Here is an 18783-nt window from a genome sequence, read left to right on the forward strand (position 1 = left end):
AGGCTCGGGGTAATCACACTACGGGGATATCTCCGCTATGCCATCTGTATACGCTATACTGGTCAATAATTGATTATTGACCAGTATAGCGTATACAGATGGCATAGCGGAGATATCCCCGTAGTGTGATTACCCCGAGCCTTTAGCAACTGGTATGTTCGGACTATAAAGCTGATCCGTCACTCATTACTTACTTATCCTTGTTAATATGAAGTGGTTGTAGTCCTGTATAATTTATTGCTACTGTACAGGTGATAATGCATTGGCAATAGGATGAAGTTTACGTGAGTGGTAGCAGTGGGACTTGAAAGTAGATATCCCATGGTGGAATGTAATTTGGATATTCAAGCTCCCTATCTTGTTATAGCCATTTTTTTGCCAGTCAGAATATAACTTTGTTGATGATAACAGTATTTTCCAACTTTTTTTGGACTGCACCAAAATATGTCATCTTTTCCTTGGATTGATTTCGTGATGTGCAATATTATGCTGCTACAGCTCGTCTGTTTACTGTACACATCTTTTTAATTGTTGTGTTCTTTTGTGTAATAAAGATTACTATTTATGATTTTGGATCTCTATGCTCCTTTTTTGAAGAAATATGATATATGTTTTTTCATGATGTTGCTATAAAGTATCATGGGAGTGTCCGATAACTTGAAGACCTTTTGTGTGTTAATTTTACTTGTAAAGTATGCAGAAAATGAAATGTAGAACATATAACATCAACTGCTTAGGAACGCATCATAGGTTAGTACTTAAAAGGATATTCTCATGTTCTAGTCATAATGCAAGCTGGACATTTTTCATGTTACCCTGTAATCGCCGGCCTGTTCTAATGCTCACAAGCCAAGATATAGGCTCAGCTGCTAAGGCTTCCCTCTGCCTTCTGAATGAAAATTGAATATGTCTGGCTCACTGTGTATATAGCAGGTGCTCAGAAAAAATAAGAGTCAATTCAATAGAAATAGCTCTGGCACACTATAGTGATCAATAACGTAAGAAAAGAACTCTTGGAATGCTGAAAATTCTTTATTTGTGCAAAAGGATAATTCATCCAACGTTTCGACCTTGTTTTTAGGTCTTTATCAAGGATAAACTTATCTAAGATCATAAAGGGTTACAAAACCATATAAACACGTAATTAGTACATAGTACAACATAACAGTACAATATATTGCTACTTGAGAGTACAATGGGTCAAATGACCATGATGCACATACAAAAAATTTTTCCAAAGCCATAGTGAAAACATTTGTACTGAGGAAAGAAAATTTCCACATGACCTATCTGGAGAAACATTCTGGATCAAACAACCAAAAATAGTCAAGCAGGTAAATACACACCTATATGGATAACAGGATGATATGTGTTCAATTGTATAGCGTCATTGCCATTAAGGTACAAATGGAAAACTTGCAATCCTATATAGTGAAGGAAATGAACACATATCATATCAAAGAACACAGGAACATGGGTGTGAGAAAAACCTCAATGTTTATACTTTGTTCTTTATAATGGTGTGAACATGTATATGTCTCAGTACCTTATGTACTTGAGAATTCTAGTGAGTAGATGATGAAAGCCTATTCCAGAACTGGAATCGGTAAATAATTGTAGGTGGAATCTAAATGAAAAGATGGTACAAGTGTTATCATGACACGTGGGCTATAACACAATGGACCGTGTGACAAAGAAGAAAGGAGAGAAAGAAGAGGAAGAAAATGGAACTACCTGTAACATTACATGATAGTCACTGGTAAGTATCACTTGACAATTCAGGTGAAAAAGGATTCCTTTATTAAAGGGTTCTCAGTCGCCTCAGGATCATGAAATACTAGGGTAAATGATATGAGAATGGGTAAGAAGCACCACTAAAGGAAATATGAGATGCAGGACATATATCTATAAACCCCTGAACTACATGATAGAAATAAAAAGAAGAAAAAAGAAAAAAAAGAAGAAAGAAGAAGAACACATAGAATGCGGAAAGAGAATGGGTACAACTACCTGAGTTACTGCAGGGAGGCCCCTGGTTGGTATTGTGAGGGTTAGTGGAATTCCTTCACTGAAGGGTTCTCAGTTGCCTCAGGTTCGTGAAAAATGCTATAGACAAATAATGCCCGGAGAAAAGGGGTTCATATACAGCGAATAATGGTAATACAAGGTACATGTGTCACATGTAATAGTATATATATATATATTGTACTAAGCTCTACACCAGAAATAGAAAGTAGTCCCTCTGCCTTCTGTCTAGGTGCCCTGAGTTATGTCCTGTAAACTGTCACAGCGAACCAGACACACATGTGTAGTAGGGGAATATCCCTGCTGAGATGCCAGTGCTAGAGCACTCGTTTGCTGTGGAGTTGAACGCTATGTGAGCAGTTCTTACCTTCAATAAGCAGAAGTCTCTTTTTTCAGATTTCAATATCTCTGTGGGTATCTGGCAGAAATATGGAATACTCTTTACTGCTAAGACCCTGTACACCACTCCCACTAAAGGGGGCTTTACACGCTGCGACATCGCTAATGCGGAGTCGTTGGGGTCACGGAATTTGTGACGCACATCCGGCCGCATTAGCGATGTTGCTGCGTGTGACACCGATGAGCGATTTTGCATCGTTGCAAAAACGTGCAAAATCGCTCATCGGTGACATGGGTCTCCATTCTCGATTATCGTTACTGTAGCAGTAACGATGTAGTTCGTCGCTCCTGCGGCAGCACACATCGCTCCGTGTGACACCGCAGAAACGAGGAACCTCTCCTTACCTGCCTCCCAGCCGCTATGAGGAAGGAAGGAGGTGGGCGGGATGTTCCGGCCACTCATCTCCGCCCCTCCGCTGCTATTGGGCGGTCGCTCAGTGACGTCGCTGTGACGCCGCACGGACTGCCCCCTTAGAAAGGAGGCGGTTCGCCGGTCACAGCGACGTCGCCGGGCAGGTAAGTATGTGTGACGGGTCTGGTCGGTGTTGTGCGGCATGGGCAGCGATTTGCCCGTGTCGCGCAACAGATGGGGGCGGGTACCCACACTAGCGATATCGGGACCGATATCGCAGTGTGTAAAGTAGCCTTTAGTCACATGACCAAGACTGTATCTGTGTCCCTACAACACACTTGAGACAAATGTGTGTGTGAGCCTGCATTGTGGGGTATATATAATATATTATAGAGCTGGGAAGGATCATTCTAAGCAGTGAGCTGTTCCAGTATTTGTAGGAAAATACCCAGTAGAAGCCTCAAACACAGCACCAATACCTCCCATCAGTATCCCACCACAGTGCCATGTAACCCATGCCCTACACTCCCATCTACACCAATACTATACAGGCACAAACTAGTATATCTGACTAAAAGCCCCCAAAATATGAAGAACGGCCTATAGTTGAGTGTGGATATAAAATCTATGTGAGCAGAGCTAGAATAGAAATCACTGATCGCATTGAAGTCATTCTGACCATAAATCACCATGATATCAAGGTGAGGAGTTGTGTGTTACTGCTGGGAGGAAAGGGTTAACAGTGGAATATTAAGGTGCATTTCTGTGTGCAGTGTTACTAGTCAATGTAACAATTCAGTATGAGCTGCTCTTGGTGCCGGGGGAGGGAGATGCTCTCCTGAGCAAGATAGATGGGGAATGAACATGATATCTATATAGTGTAAGGCAGGGGGTCTCAAACTCGGCTGGGTGTATGGGCCGCACAGAGGAAAAAAATAATTTGGGGGGCTGCATTCTTTGCAGGACAAAGTGACATTTTTATTGGTACCATATATATATTTTTTTTTCACACACCTTTGGATGACTGATTTTCAACATTTTTCAAATGTGCACATTCTTTGGTTAAATCTAAAAAAAAAAAATTTGATGTTATAAAAAAGTCATGCCTTATTTTGTTTTTTTTTTTACATTTTATCCCTTTCTTTTAACTAATAGTGTTACAATTATGACGCTAGCGTTTTGTGAAGGGAATGCTTTGCCTACTTCCGTGACTATGGCCTTCCGGAACTGCTGCATTTTGGCTGACCTCTCCGCCTCGGGAATAAGAGACATAAAGTTCTCCTTGTAGCGTGGGTCTAACAGTGTTACCAACCAGTAATGATTGTCGGCCAAGATGTTCTTAACGCGAGGGTCACGAGACAGGCAGCTTACCATAAAGTCATCCATGTGTGCCAGACTCTTAACAGCCATCACTTCAGTATCCAGACCAACACGATGACTGAACATGCTGTCCTCCTCCTTCTCCTCCTCCTCCTCCTCCTCATCTACCCTGTCCTCTGGCCAGCCACGCTGAACTGAGCATATGACTGGTATGCATGTCATATCCTCAATTTGGCCGGAGAGTTGCTCCATGTCTTCATCCTCCTCCTCGTCATAGTCCTCCACTGCACGTTGTGATGAGACGAGGCTGGGCTGTGTGTTATCACCCACACCCACTACTGTTTCTTGCTCCAACTCATCGTGTTCCGCCTGCAATGCATCATGTTTGGTTTTGAGCAGAGACCGTTTTAGAAGGCAGAGAAGCGGTATGGTGACGCTAATAATGGCGTCATCGCCGCTCACCATCTTGGTGGAGTCCTCAAAGTTTTGGAGGATGGTACATAGGTCGGACATCCATCTCCACTCCTCAGGTGTTATGTGTGGAGTTTGACCCATTTCCCGACGGCTTAGGTGATGCAGGTACTCAACAACTGCCCTCATCTGCTCACATATCCTGATCAACATGTGCAGAGTTGAATTCCAACTCGTTGGGACATCACACACCAGTCTGTGAGCCGGAAGATGCAAACGACGCTGAAAGCCGGCAAGGCCGGCTGAAGCAGTAGGTGACTTTCGAAAATGTGCAGAAAGGCGGCGAACTTTTACCAGCAGATCAGACAGCTCTGGGTATGACTTTAGAAACCGCTGAACCACGAGGTTGAGCACATGGGCCAAGCATGGAACATGTGTCAGCTGGCCTCGCCTCAAAGCCGCCACCAGGTTCCGGCCATTGTCACACACAACCTTTCCTGGCTTTAGGTTCAGAGGTGTGAGCCAGTGATCTGCATGCTGTTTTAGAGCTGTCCACACCTCTTCTGCATTGTGGGGTTTGTCACCTATGCAGATTAGCTTCAGCACAGCCTGTTGCCGCTTCGCCAAGGCAGTGCTGCAGTGCTTCCAGCTTGGGACTGGTGTGGAGGGTAAAGTGGATGAGGATGCGCAGGAGGAGGAGGAGGCTGAAGAGCATGACATTCCGGAGCTGTAGAGTGTGGGTGAAACCCTGACTGAGGTAGGGCCTGCAAACCTTGGTGTGGGAAGGACTTGTTCCGATCCTCGCTCAAACTGGGTCCCAGCTGGGCTGGGCTGGGTCCCTACCCGGCTGGGTAGGGCGTTGTGGGGGGTTTGTCTATCTCCGTTTGAGGTGAGTTTGTTTAAGTTAGCCTTTTCTTTGGCGTTTTTTGGAGCCCTGCGGGTTGGGGAGTTGGTATCGCCCAGTAAGGCATTCCCCGGGGGCTTGGATTGGGGTGACATTATGTCAGTGGAAAACGGAGTTGAATTTTGGATTAGGAAATCGAAAACTGATCAGAGAGGTGTGGGTAGACTAGTCCGTTTGGGGATGGTTGTGGCATCTGATATGTGCCCGTTCAAGTGTCTCGGGAATTTTCAACAGATCCGTCCGAAGGTGTATGGCCCCTTATTATGTCACGAGGATGGGTCCTTTTTATCGAGATACCAATTTGTGAGTGTTTTTAGGGCATGTTTGAAGTCGTTGGGGTTAGATCCGAAGTCTTTCGGATTGGGGCAGCGACGGAGGCCTCTATATGCGGCCTACCGGAGGAGACAGTTAAGCAGATTGGTAGGTGGAAGTCGCAGCGCTTTAAGTCGTATGTACGTCCCCAGGTGGTTGTTGGCAATTGAGGGGAAAAGGGGGGGGGTATTAGGGTAGCAATGGGGGGGGGGTGAGAGTGTGTGTTTTTTGTCAATTTGGTTTGGTGAGGCAATAAAATGGTGTCGTCTGTACATTTTGTATTGCAGAAGCACCCCCCCTTCCTTCCCTGGTCTGGATCCTTGGCCACTCTTATGTGTATTGGGGAGCCCGACGAGCGGACGTGAGATGGAACGGGAGACAGCTAGGTTTTGAGAAGGACCTGGCTCTCGTGCGATGGCTAGGTGTTCGGGGGTTAGGGTGGAACAGGGTGTTGCAGGAGGTGCATAGATACGCCCGGTTGGACAGACCTCCTGACATCTTAGTGTTGCATGCCGGGGGGAATGATTTGGGTGGGCGTCCTTTTCGAATCTTGATAAAGGACATCAAACATGATTTGTTATGGTTATGGGTGTCGTTTCCAGGTCTAACGATAGTCTGGTCGGAGATAGTAGCGAGAAAGAGTTAGCAGAAAGCGCGGTCAGTTGACAGGTTGAACAAGGCGCGGGCGAAGGTTAATAGGGCGATCTCGAAGTTTGTTAGTCGGAACGGGGGTATAGCAATACGGCATGTTGAGTTGGAAAGGACGGAAGAGGAATTTTGGTTGGCTAACGGGGTACACCTTAATGCGGTGGGAACTGACTTATGGGCTCTTGGCTTGCAGGGAAGTATTAAGAGGGCCCTTTGGTTGCGGGGGGTCTCAGGCACTTGAAGGGTTTCAAGGTGCCTTCGTTGTGGTGTTGTTTATTGGTGGGTCCTTGAAGTTGGTTTAAAATTGGTTCGGGGATTCATCCGGGTATGGATCCCCTCATTGGCAGAATTGATGGTCCCCTGGTGATTTTGGGGGGGAACCCCGAAGGGGTATGTCGGGGCCCCTGGGGGTGTGGTTGGGGTTGACGGAGGATTAACCCTTACCATTTGGTGCTCCTGAGCCAGTGTGGGTAACGGCTGGGAGCAAGTTGAGGTTTTTTATTGCTCGGTTATGGGAATCACCAGGGTTTTGGTAGCTTCAAGGACCTTACCACATTGCAAATTTTATTGGTTATGTATTCTTGTTAATAAAATGGCTGCTATGGCCAAAATTATCCAAAGATAAATTTGTGTCTGTGTAATTACTTTTAAATAAGAAATGGGAATGGAGGTGTGGGGTATGAAAGGAAGACCGGAGTCAACAATTCCAGGGTCAAGCATGTTTATTTGCGTAAGCTTCGTTCCAGGGTAGAAAGGGTAAGAGTGCCTTTCAGAATTCGAAGTAGTCGGACTGTACGGACCACCAAGAACTGCAGGAGAGCTTGAACATCTTCCCATGGATTTGCGACATCCTCCCTCATCAGTTACGTAGATAAGCAGGTTCTCAGCATTGCAGCCCATTTGTTGTCTTAAGTTAGTTAAGCGGGGTTAACTAACCTGTCAGTTCAGCCTCAGGTCTAAAGCAGAGGCCTGGACTCCACTCCTTACTCCTCACTCCACAGCTCTCCTTAAAAACAACTGACTCCTTTTTCCTGCCCCGGGGTCTCCAGACCCTTAGGTGGGCGTTTCCTTCCGTCTGGTCCTGCCCACTGGTGTGCCTGTCTTTCCCTGGGGGAGGTGACTAGGGTTTTCTGGTTGGCTTTGTGTGACTTAGGTGAGGGAAGTTGTTATGCGGGGGCCTATGTGTGACTACCTGCAGTGTCAGGGCGTCACATATGTATGTGTGTATGTCTGCTAAAGGAATCCGCACCGTCATATTTACAAACACAAAATTTTGACTCTATGCACAGAAGAGAGTCATTCTATTTACATGATTTGTGTTTTTTTACTTTTTAAAACTATCATTAAATGTTAAGTTTTAGTTAGGGATTTATGCTTCTGTCTGTCTCTCTCCCAGTCTCTGTCATCTGTCTGTCTCTGTGTGTCTCTATCTCTATCCATGTCTGTCTGTCTCTCTATCTCTGTCTGTCTCTCTGTGTCTGTCTGTCTTTCTCTCTTTGTGGCTGTCTGTTTCTATGTCTGTCTGTCTCTTTTCCAGGTCTGTCTCTTTTCCAGGTCTGTCTCTTTCCCTGTCTGTCTGTCTCTTCCCCTGTCTGTCTCTTCCCCTGTCTGTCTCTTCCCCTGTCTGTCTCTGTATTTCTTTGTCTGTCTCTTCCCCTGTCTGTCTCTTTCCCTGTCTCTCTCTGCCTGTCTCTCTTTGTCTCTCTCTGTCTGACTCATTCCCCGTTTGTCTCTTTCCCTGTCTATCTCTGTATTTCTTTGTCTGTCTCTATCTGTCTGTCTCTCTCTGTCTGTCTCTTCCCCTGTCTGTCTGTTTCCCTGTCGGTCTGCCTTTTCTCCTGCCTGTCTCTGTATGTTTGTCTTTGTCTGTTTCCCTATCTGCCTCTGTCTCTTTCTCTGTCTCTGTCTGTCTGCCTTTTTTCCCTGTCTATCTCTGTCTGTCTCTTTCCCTGTCTGCCTCTGTCTGTTTGTCTCTGTCTCTTTCCCTGTCTGTCTATGCCTATCTGTCTCTGTCTGTTTGTCTCTCAGTCTGTGTCTGTCTCTCTCTATCTGTCTCCCCACTGACATCATATTATCTCACACATAAGCTTCTTATACTATGAATGTCCTTTGTTCCTATAGCAACCAATCACAGCTGCTATTAATAACTTGCAGCTCCCACCTCCATTCAGTTTAATGGAGGCAGGTTTTTTGGAGAGTAACTGTAAAGGTTAAATATTCCTGTTAAAACATAGTCTACAACGTTCCCTGAGTCACATGAGGTGTCTGCAAAATTTTGTGTTTGTAAATATGACGGTGCGGATTCCTTTAGCAGACATACACACATACATATGTGACGCCCTGACACTGCAGATAGTCACACATAGGCCCCCGCATAACAACTTCCCTCACCTAAGTCACACAAAGCCAACCAGAAAACCCTAGTCACCTCCCCTAGGGAAAGACAGGCACACCAGTGGGCAGGACCAGACGGAAGGAAACGCCCACCTAGGGGTCTGGAGACCCCGGGGCAGGAAAATGGAGTCAGTTGTTTTTAAGGAGAGTTGTGGAGTGAGGAGTAAGGAGTGGAGTCCAGGCCTCTGCTTTAGACCTGAGGCTGAACTGACAGGTTAGTTAACCCCGCTTAACTAACTTAAGACAACAAATGGGCTGCAATGCTGAGAACCTGCTTACCTACGTAACTGATGAGGGAGGATGTCGCAAATCCATGGGAAGATGTTCAAGCTCTCCTGCAGTTATTGGTGGTCCGTACAGTCTGACCACTTCGAATTCTGAAAGGCACTCTTACCCTTTCTACTCTGGAACGAAGCTTACGCAAATAAACATGCTTGACCCTGGAATTGTTGACTCCGGTCTTCCTTTCATACCCCACACCTCCATTCCCATTTCTTATTTAAAAGTAATTACACAGACACAAATTTATCTTTGGATAATTTTGGCCATAGCAGCCATTTTATTAACAAGAATACATAACCAATTAAATTTGCAATGTGGTAAGGTCCTTGAAGCTACCAAAACCCTGGTGATTCCCATAACCGAGCAATAAAAAACCTCAACTTGCTCCCAGCCGTTACCCACACTGGCTCAGGAGCACCAAATTATAAGGGTTAATCCTCCGTCAACCCCAACCACACCCCCAGGGGCCCCGACATACCCCGTCGGGGTTCCCCCCCAAAATCACCAGGGGACCATCAATTCTGCCAATGAGGGGATCCATACCCGGATGAATCCCCGAACCAATTTTAAACCAACTTCAAGGACCCACCAATAAACAACACCACAACGAAGGCACCTTGAAACCCTTCAAGTGCCTGAGACCCCCCGCAACCAAAGGGCCCTCTTAATACTTCCCTGCAAGCCAAGAGCCCATAAGTCAGTTCCCACCGCATTAAGGTGTACCCCGTTAGCCAACCAAAATTCCTCTTCCGTCCTTTCCAACTCAACATGCCGTATTGCTATACCCCCGTTCCGACTAACAAACTTCGAGATCGCCCTATTAACCTTCGCCCGCGCCTTGTTCAACCTGTCAACTGACCGCGCTTTCTGCCAACTCTTTCTCGCTACTATCTCCGACCAGACTATCGTTAGACCTGGAAACGACACCCATAACCGTAACAAATCATGTTTGATGTCCTTTATCAAGATTCGAAAAGGACGCCCACCCAAATAATTCCCCCCGGCATGCAACACTAAGATGTCAGGAGGTCTGTCCAACCGGGCGTATCTATGCACCTCCTGCACCCTAACCCCCGAACACCGAGCCATCGCACGAGAGCCAGGTCTTTCTCAAAACCTAGCTGTCTCCAGTTCCATCTCGCGTCCGCTCGTCGGGCTCCCCAATACACATAAAAGTGGCCAAGGATCCAGACCAGGGAAGGAAGGGGGGGTGCTTCTGCAATACAAAATGTACAGACGACACCATTTTATTGCCTCACCAAACCAAATTGACAAAAAACACACACTCTCACCTCCCCCATTGCTACCCTAATACCCTAATACCCCCCCCCCTTTTCCCCTCAATTGCCAACAACCACCTGGGGACGTACATACGACTTAAAGCGCTGCGACTTCCACCTACCAATCTGCTTAACTGTCTCCTCCGGTAGGCCGCATATAGAGGCCTTCGTCGCTGCCCCAATCCGAAAGACTTCGGATCTAACCCCAACGACTTCAAACATGCCCTAAAAACACTCACAAATTGGTATCTCGATAAAAAGATATATGTAATAAGGGGCCATCCACCTTCGGACGGATCTGTTGAAAATTCCCGAGACACTTGAACGGGCACATATCAGATGCCACAACCATCCCCAAACGGACTAGTCTACCCACACCTCTCTGATCAGTTTTCGATTTCCTAATCCAAAATTCAACTCCGTTTTCCACTGACATAATGTCACCCCAATCCAAGCCCCCGGGGAACGCCTTACTGGGCGATACCAACTCCCCAACCCGCAGGGCTCCAAAAAACGCCAAAGAAAAGGCTAACTTAAACAAACTCACCTCAAACGGAGATAGACAAACCCCCCACAACGCCCTACCCAGCCGGGTAGGGACCCAGCCCAGCCCAGCTGGGACCCAGTTTGAGCGAGGAACGGAACAAGTCCTTCCCACACCAAGGTTTGCAGGCCCTACCTCAGCCAGGGTTTCACCCACACTCTACAGCTCCGGAATGTCATGCTCTTCAGCCTCCTCCTCCTCCTGCGCATCCTCATCCACTTTACCCTCCACACCAGTCCCAAGCTGGAAGCACTGCAGCACTGCCTCGGCGAAGCGGCAACAGGCTGTGCTGCAGCTAATCTGCATAGGTGACAAACCCCACAATGCAGAAGAGGTGTGGACAGCTCTAAAACAGCATGCAGATCACTGGCTCACACCTCTGAACCTAAAGCCAGGAAAGGTTGTGTGTGACAATGGCCGGAACCTGGTGGCGGCTTTGAGGCGAGGCCAGCTGACACATGTTCCATGCGTGGCCCATGTGCTCAACCTCGTGGTTCAGCGGTTTCTAAACTCATACCCAGAGCTGTCTGATCTGCTGGTAAAAGTTCACCGCCTGTCTGCACATTTTCGAAAGTCACCTACTGCTTCAGCCGGCCTTGCCGGCTTTCAGCGTCATTTGCATCTTCCGGCTCACAGACTGGTGTGTGATGTCCCCACGCATTGGAATTCAACTCTGCACATGTTGATCAGGATATGTGAGCAGAAGAGGGCAGTTGTTGAGTACCTGCATCACCTAAGCCATCGGGAAATGGGTCAAACTCCACACATAACACCTGAGGAGTGGAGATGGATGTCCGACCTATGTACCATCCTCCAAAACTTTGAGGACTCCACCAAGATGGTGAGCGGCGATGACGCCATTATTAGCGTCACCATACCGCTTCTCTGCCTTCTAAAACGGTCTCTGCTCAAAACCAAACATGATGCATTGCAGGCGGAACACGATGAGTTGGAGCAAGAAACAGTAGTGGGTGTGGGTGATAACACACAGCCCAGCCTCGTCTCATCACAACGTGCAGTGGAGGACTATGACGAGGAGGAAGATGAAGACATGGAGCAACTCTCCGACCAAATTGAGGATATGACATGCATACCAGTCATATGCTCAGTTCAGCGTGGCTGGCCAGAGGACAGGGTAGATGAGGAGGAGGAGGAGGAGAAGGAGGAGGACAGCATGTTCAGTCATCGTGTTGGTCTGGATATTGAAGTGATGGCTGTTAAGAGTCTGGCGCACATGGATGACTTTATGGTAAGCTGCCTGTCTCGTGACCCTCGCGTTAAGAACATCTTGGCCGACAATCATTACTGGTTGGTAACACTGTTAGACCCACGCTACAAGGAGAACTTTATGTCTCTTATTCCCGAGGCGGAGAGGTCAGCCAAAATGCAGCAGTTCTGGAAGGCCATAGTCACGGAAGTAGGCAAAGCATTCCCTTCACAAAACGCTAGCGTCATAATTGTAACACTATTAGTTAAAAGAAAGGGATAAAATGTAAAAAAAACAAAATAAGGCATAACTTTTTTTTAACATCAATTTTTTTTTTTAGATTTAACCAAAGAATGTGCACATTTGTTATAATAAACAAGTGAAAAATGTTGAAAATCAGTCATCCAAAGGTGTGTGAAAAAAAAATATATATATGGTACCAATAAAAATGTCACTTTGTCCTGCAAAGAATGCAGCCCCCCACATTATTTTTTTCCTCTGTGCGGCCCATACACCCAGCCGAGTTTGAGACCCCCTGCCTTACACTATATAGATATCATGTTCATTCCCCATCTATCTTGCTCAGGAGAGCATCTCCCTCCCCCGGCACCAAGAGCAGCTCATACTGAATTGTTACATTGACTAGTAACACTGCACACAGAAATGCACCTTAATATTCCACTGTTAACCCTTTCCTCCCAGCAGTAACACACAACTCCTCACCTTGATATCATGGTGATTTATGGTCAGAATGACTTCAATGCGATCAGTGATTTCTATTCTAGCTCTGCTCACATAGATTTTATATCCACACTCAACTATAGGCCGTTCTTCATATTTTGGGGGTTTTTAGTCAGATATACTAGTTTGTGCCTGTATAGTATTGGTGTAGATGGGAGTGTAGGGCATGGGTTACATGGCACTGTGGTGGGATACTGATGGGAGGTATTGGTGCTGTGTTTGATGCTTCTACTGGGTATTTTCCTACAAATACTGGAACAGCTCACTGCTTAGAATGATCCTTCCCAGCTCTATAATATATTATATATACCCCACAATGCAGGCTCACACACACATTTGTCTCAAGTGTGTTGTAGGGACACAGATACAGTCTTGGTCATGTGACTAAAGGCTACTTTACACACTGCGATATCGGTCCTGATATGGCTAGTGTGGGTACCCGCCCCCATCTGTTGCGCGACACGGGCAAATCGCTGCCCATGCTGCACAACACCGAACAGAACCAGTCACACATACTTACCTGCCCGGCGACGTCGCTGTGACCGGCGAACCGCCTCCTTTCTAAGGGGGCGGTCCGTGCGGCGTCACAGCAACGTCACTGAGCGACCGCCCAATAGCAGTGGAGGGGCGGAGATGAGTGGCCGGAACATCCCGCCCATCTCCTTCCTTCCTCATAGCGGCTGGGAGGCAGGTAAGGAGAGGTTCCTCGTTTCTGCGGTGTCACACGGAGCAATGTGTGCTGCCGCAGGAGCGACGAACTACATCGTTACTGCTGCAGTAACGATAATCGAGAATGGAGACCCATGTCACCGATGAGCGATTTTGCACGTTTTTGCAACGGTGTCACACGCAGCAACATCGCTAATGCGGCCGGATGTGCGTCACAAATTCCGTGACCCCAACGACTCCGCATTAGCGATGTCGCAGCGTGTAAAGCCCCCTTTAGTGGGAGTGGTGTACAGGGTCTTAGCAGTAAAGAGTATTCCATATTTCTGCCAGATACCCACAGAGATATTGAAATCTGAAAAAAGAGACTTCTGCTCATTGAAGGTAAGAACTGCTCACATAGCGTTCAAATCCACAGCAAACGAGTGCTCTAGCACTGGCATCTCAGCAGGGATATTCCCCTACTACACATGTGTGTCTGGGTCGCTGTGACAGTTTACAGGACATAACTCAGGGCACCTAGACAGAAGGCAGAGGGACTACTTTCTATTTCTGGTGTAGAGCTTAGTACAATATATATATATATACTATTACATGTGACACATGTACCTTGTATTACCATTATTCGCTTTTTATGAACCCCTTTTCTCCGGGCATTATTTGTCTATAGCATTTTTCACGAACCTGAGGCAACTGAGAACCCTTCAGTGAAGGAATTCCACTAACCCTCACAATACCAACCAGGGGCCTCCCTGCAGTAACTCAGGTAGTTGTACCCATTCTCTTTCCGCATTCTATGTGTTCTTCTTCTTTCTTCTTTTTTTTCTTTTTTCTTCTTTTTATTTCTATCATGTAGTTCAGGGGTTTATAGATATATGTCCTGCATCTCATATTTCCTTTAGTGGTGCTTCTTACCCATTCTCATATCATTTACCCTAGTATTTCATGATCCTGAGGCGACTGAGAACCCTTTAATAAAGGAATCCTTTTTCACTTGAATTGTCAAGTGATACTTACCAGTGACTATCACGTAATGTTACAGGTAGTTGCATTTTCTTCCTCTTCTTTCTCTCCTTTCTTCTTTGTCACACGGTCCATTGTGTTATAGCCCACGTGTCATGATAACACTTGTACCATCTTTTCATTTAGATTCCACCTACAATTATTTACCGATTCCAGTTCTGAAATAGGCTTTCATCATCTACTCACTAGAATTCTCAAGTGCATAAGGTACTGAGACATATACATGTTCACACCATTATAAAGAACAAAGTATAAACATTGAGGTTTTTCTCACACCCATGTTCCTGTGTTCTTTGATATGATATGTGTTCATTTCCTTCACTATATAGGATTGCAAGTTTTCCATTTGTACCTTAATGGCAATGACGCTATACAATTGAACACATATCATCCTGTTATCCATATAGGTGTGTATTTACCTGCTTGACTATTTTTGGTTGTTTGATCCAGAATGTTTCTCCAGATAGGTCATGTGGAAATTTTCTTTCCTCAGTACAAATGTTTTCACTATGGCTTTGGAAAAATTTTTTGTATGTGCATCATGGTCATTTGACCCATTGTACTCTCAAGTAGCAATATATTGTACTGTTATGTTGTACTATGTACTAATTACGTGTTTATATGGTTTTGTAACCCTTTATGATCTTAGATAACTTTATCCTTGATAAAGACCTAAAAACAAGGTCGAAACGTTGGATGAATTATCCTTTTGCACAAATAAAGAATTTTCAGCATTCCAAGAGTTCTTTTCTTACGTTATTGATCACTATAGTGTGCCAGAGCTATTTCTATTGAATTGACTCTTATTTTTTCTGAGCACCTGCTATATACACAGTGAGCCAGACATATTCAAGTTTCATTCAGAAGGCAGAGGGAAGCCTTAGCAGCTGAGCCTATATCTTGGCTTGTGAGCATTAGAACAGGCCGGCGATTACAGGGTAACATGAAAAATGTCCAGCTTGCATTATGACTAGAACATGACAATATCCTTTTAAGTACTAACCTATGATGCGTTCCTAAGCAGTTGATGTTATATGTTCTACATTTCATTTTCTGCATACTTTACAAGTAGTAGAATTTGCTTTGATATAGGCAACTGGATTTTCACAATGAAAAGGCAAAGGATAACGCCCGAAAAAGACGCCATACATTATGTCAGTGCCATCACTGACAAACCTGGATTGACCATGAAATACATCAATCCCCTTAAAGGTGAGTTAAAACAAGTTTTAACTAAATTGCCTTAATATTGTCATGCATTAGAATGACTGTCTTAGGTAATGATAAATATTTTCTACAGGAAGAGGAGTGTTTGCTGAAACTGAAATCGAAAAAGGGAGTTTTGTTGCAGAATATCGAGGCGAGCTCACGTATGCACTTACGATGGTAGACAACTACTCGAGATTTATGGTTGTGGTACAAGTCAAAGATCTAATGGCCCATACTGCAGCGAAGGTCTTCCAAGCACACTTATGCAGACCTCATGGCTACTCAGAGAGAGTCCTCACAGATCAAGGCACTGCCTTTGAAGCGGAAATCTTCAAGGACTTCTGCAGCTTTTACCGATGCAGGAAGATGCGCACTACACCCTACCATGCTCAAACCAATGGATATCAACCTGCTCAGGACTTTACCCCATATTCCAGATGTGGCCTTACAAGTGATTTATAGAGGGTTAACAATACGTTGGGATCACCGGATCTAATCTCCCTTTTTATACACCCTAAAATCTTGTTTGCTTTAGAATAAACAATAACATCATAAAGGTATAGCAGTACCGTTTCAAAGTTTCGGTGTCCCAAGCAGCATTCCATCAGCCTCTGGAAGGTTCCTGGCAAATTGCACAGCTCGAAGGGCATGCTTTTGAACTCGCAGAGACCCATCGGGGTGGCAAAGGCGGTCTTCTCCCGGTCTGCCTCAGCAACGGACACTTGCCAATAGCGACTAGTGAGATCAAGGGTAGAAAAATAATTTGCAGTTCTCAATGCAGCTAGCTATTCCTCAATACAGGGGAGTGGTGCTGTCCTTCTTCTTTAACAGGACCAACGGAGCTGCCCAGAGGCTACAACTGTCACGGATAACCCCAGCCTCCTTCATGTTGCTCAACATGTCCTTGGTACACTGGTAATGTGCAGGTAGTTTTGGCTTATATCTCTCTTTGATGGGTGGGTGTGCACTTGTGGGGATGTAGTGTTTGACCCCTTTTATTCCTCAAAAGTCTGGCGGATGTTTGCTGAAGACTTGCTCGTATTCTTGCACTAGCCTGTAGACCCCCTTCTTGTGATGTGAAGGTGTGGAGTCAGTGCCTACGTGTAATTCCTTACACCACTCCTCTGGCTGACTTGGTGAGCTGTCACTGAATGGGTGGGCTGAAGCAATGGTGGATGCTGCTGTTTGGATAGCATGTGTATCTACTGAGAACAGCTTATCAATGGTGGCAAATCGGAGCAGCTTAATCTCTTGCTCTCCGCAGTTCAACACTCTCATGGGCACTCTTCCCTTCCATATTAATGAATAAAACTATGATGTAAATAGCATATAGATACCCCACAAATGCAGATAAAAGTAGGTTATGGGAAAAGGGGGAAGAGAGAAACAGGAAAATAGTGGAATAAAGTATACCTTCCAGGTGGGAGAGGAAATGGCAGCACAGCCAGTGGAGGTGAAGCAAGGGGAGCCTGCAACTAAAGAGTTGAGAGCGTTATCACATGGTGACTGAGCCTGATTGTAACGGGAGCATAGAGGTGCCGATCCTGTCTTACCTGCGTTGGTGTAGAAGTGGGTGTCCTGTGGTGGAGTCAGCTGTGTGCAGTGGTGGCCGTGGGTTCTTTTATGTGCGACCGTAGTAATAGCTGCGCCCACTTCCTGTATGGGAGTGGAATGCAGTGAGGCTAATGGAACGCACGCCTGCGCATTTGTGTTTAACGTCGCGCATGTGCAGAACGGAGAAAAGGCTGCGCTCACTTCCTAATGAAAGGGAGTGAGACGCAGCTGGGAAGGGAAGGGAAAAGATTAGGGTTTGGGGATGATGAAAGGGCTTTCTACGGGCAAGGATGGCAAAGGGTGGCAGTGACGGAAAGTCAGGCAGCCTGTCCTGTCCTGTCCTGTCCGTCCGTCTTTTTGTATCATGAATTGGAAAGACTGCAAGGGGGAGGGGAGGTGCTTGGAGGAGGAGGAGTTATTCAGATTAATTGCAGTGGGCGGCGGCTGCAAAAAGCATCATTCTTCTTGTTTTTGCTCTGCAAAACAGCCTTTTCAAGGGTTGGCTTGGGTGACAAAATGTCTTCTGTAGGCGTGGGTTTGTCTCCCTCTCCCTAAGATGTGTCCGGTATAGGCCAGGGTGCCACTCAAGGCCGTAACCAATTCGGGTTATAGCTTCTCGGCCTTTTGGCTAAGATCAAGTGTAGTTTCGGAGGACGCTACCTTGGTCGGTACTGGAAGGTGCCTGGGATTGCACGTCTGCCGGCCTTGAGGAAGTGTGTGCGCCTTCTGGTGACACATAGCCCTCTTGTGCCTGGACGGTTCCCAGGCAACGGGAGGCGATCACCTTTGTTATTTTGAAGTCCTACTGATAAACAGAAAAAAAAAAAAATTAAATCTGTTCTTATCAGTTTAATATCTGATACGTCCCCTCTCTGGGGACCATATATTAAATGGATTTTTAGAACAAGGAGATGGAAAAAATCTTGCTCTGTCCACTCCACGCATTGACCTGGTATTGCAGTACCTCCAGGACCGGTGCACCCCTTCTTAACCCAGTTTCCAAAAGCAGAACTCAATTCACCTGATTCAAATGAGCCCCATTAGTGAATTGAAAGAAAGCAAAAACTTTATATGCACCTCAATTTGGCCAATTCACTTTTCACACTTTCACCCTTTTTTTTATCTTTCACACCTTTTACTTGCTTTATTGATGCAAAAGCTGTGCCAAATAGCAAACTCATCTCCACTCAACTTGACCAACTCTGCTATGTCCCGTGCAGTATCTTATTCTCAGTCTTATCTAGATCATTTGCAATTGAATAGAATAGATCCCTTTTGGACACATTGGATTCAGCTGCTGCAGTGACTGCAGGTGTTAGAAGATGCAGACTTGGCATCAGGTGCTGTCTATCAGATTCCACTCCAATTAAAGCTTCCATTGTTTTTCGGTGTTTTCTTTGAGCAATGATGATGTCTTTAGTGATCTGTTGGCTCCCTCTCCTGGAGGAAGAGTTTGCTTGCTCTTGGACTTTCAAAAAGAGAGGTCATGATAGACATTTAGCTTCTGAGCCC

At 45.8% G+C, this 18783-nt stretch overlaps 1 pseudogene; it reads left to right on the forward strand.

The window, feature by feature from the left end:
• The first annotated feature begins 18050 nt into the window (after positions 1–18050).
• Positions 18051–18257, forward strand: LOC142272522 (U2 spliceosomal RNA; annotated as a pseudogene).
• The last annotated feature ends 526 nt before the right edge of the window (positions 18258–18783 follow it).

The sequence above is a fragment of the Anomaloglossus baeobatrachus genome, unplaced genomic scaffold, assembly GCF_048569485.1.
Source record: "Anomaloglossus baeobatrachus isolate aAnoBae1 unplaced genomic scaffold, aAnoBae1.hap1 Scaffold_351, whole genome shotgun sequence".
Classification (NCBI taxonomy): domain Eukaryota; kingdom Metazoa; phylum Chordata; class Amphibia; order Anura; family Aromobatidae; genus Anomaloglossus; species Anomaloglossus baeobatrachus.